A 1,629-nucleotide genomic window follows, 5' to 3' on the forward strand; every position below is an offset into this window, starting at 1 on the left:
TCGGATCCCTTTGAAGACTATAGGGCCAAAGGAACTATCCTCTGTAAAAAAGAGAAAGAAGCTTTCTGAGAAACTTCTTTGTGTTCTGCGAAATCATCTCAGAGAGTTACAGGTTTCCCCTCAAGAAGCCTTTTGCTAAGACTGTTCTTGAGGAATTTGGACAGTGATATTTGGAATCCCATGGAGAGCTACGGTGAAAAAGGAAATATCCTCAGATGAAAACTGTAAAGAAGCATTCTGAGAAACTGCTATGTGTTCTGTTAATTCATCTCAGAGAGTTACAGCTTTCCCCTCAAAAGCCATTCGCTAAGCCTGTTCCTCTGGAATTTGCAAAGTGATATTTGGAAGCCCAAATGGTGGCTTTGGTGAAAAAGAAAATATCCTCAGAGAAAAACTGTAAACAAGCTTTCTGAGAAACTGCTTTGGGATGTGTGAATTCCATTAACAGAGTTACAGCTGTTTTTCTTGCAGGTGTTTGCTAGCCTTATTTCTGTGGAATCTGAGAAGGGATATTTCGAAATTCTTTGAAGGCTATAGGGCCAAAGGAAATATCCTCCGATAACAAAGAGAAAGAAGCTTTCTAAGAAACTTCTTTGTGTTCTGTGAAATCATCTCACAGAGTTACAGCTTTCTCCTCAAGAAGCCGGTCGCTAAGTCTGTTCTTGTGGAATTTGCAAAATGATATTTGGAAGCCCATGGAAGGCTATGGTGAAAAAGAAAATATCCTCAGAGAAAAATTGGAAAGAAGTTTTATGATAAACTTCTTTGTGATGTGTGACTTCCACTCACAGAGTTACAGCTGTATTTAGTGGATCTTTTTGCTAGCCTTATTTCTGTGGAATCTGAGAACGGATATTTCGGATCCCTTTGAAATCTTTAAGGCCAAAGGAAATATCCTCCCATAAAAAGAGAAAGAAGCTTTCTAAGAAACTTCTTTGTGTTCTGTGAAATCATCTCACTGACTAACTGCTTTCCCATCAAGAAGCTTTTCGCTAAGACTTTTCTTGTGGAATTTGCAAAGTGATATTTGGACGCTGCTAGAGGGGTATGGTGAAAAAGAAAATATCCTCAGAGAAAAACTGGAAAGAAGTTTTCTGAGAAATGGCTTTGTGATGTGCGACTTCCACTCAGAGAGTTATAGCTGTATTTCGTGGAGCTGTTTGCTAGCCTTATTTCAGTGGAATCTGAGAACGGATGTTTCGAATCCCTTTGAAGTCTTTAGGGCCAAAGGAAATATCCTCCCATAAAAAGAGAAAGAAGCTTTCTAAGAAACTTCTTTGTGTTCTGTGAAATCATCTCACAGATTTACAGCTTTCCCCTGAAGAAGCCTTTCGCTAAGACAGTTCTTGTGGAATTTGCATAGTGATATTTGGAAGCCGATGGAGGGTTATGGTGAAAAAGGAAATATCCTCAGGTGAAAACTGGAAAGAAGCTTTCTAGAAACTGCTTGGTCTTGTGTTACTTCATCTCACGGAGTTACAGTTTTCCACTCAAGAATCCGTTCGCTAATCCTGTTCTTGTGGAATTTGCAAAGTGATATTTGGAGGCTGCTAGAGGGCTACGGTGAAAAAGAAAATATCCTCAGAGAAAAACTGGAAAGAAGCTTTCTAAGAAACTGCTTTGTGATGT

At 39.2% G+C, this 1,629-nt stretch overlaps 1 pseudogene; it reads left to right on the forward strand.

The window, feature by feature from the left end:
• LOC105536624 overlaps window positions 1–1,629 on the forward strand; it is an 18,860-nt pseudogene that overhangs the window by 7,484 nt on the left and 9,747 nt on the right.

Source organism: Mandrillus leucophaeus, unplaced genomic scaffold (genome assembly GCF_000951045.1).
Source record: "Mandrillus leucophaeus isolate KB7577 unplaced genomic scaffold, Mleu.le_1.0 Scaffold1614, whole genome shotgun sequence".
Classification (NCBI taxonomy): Eukaryota; Metazoa; Chordata; class Mammalia; order Primates; family Cercopithecidae; genus Mandrillus; species Mandrillus leucophaeus.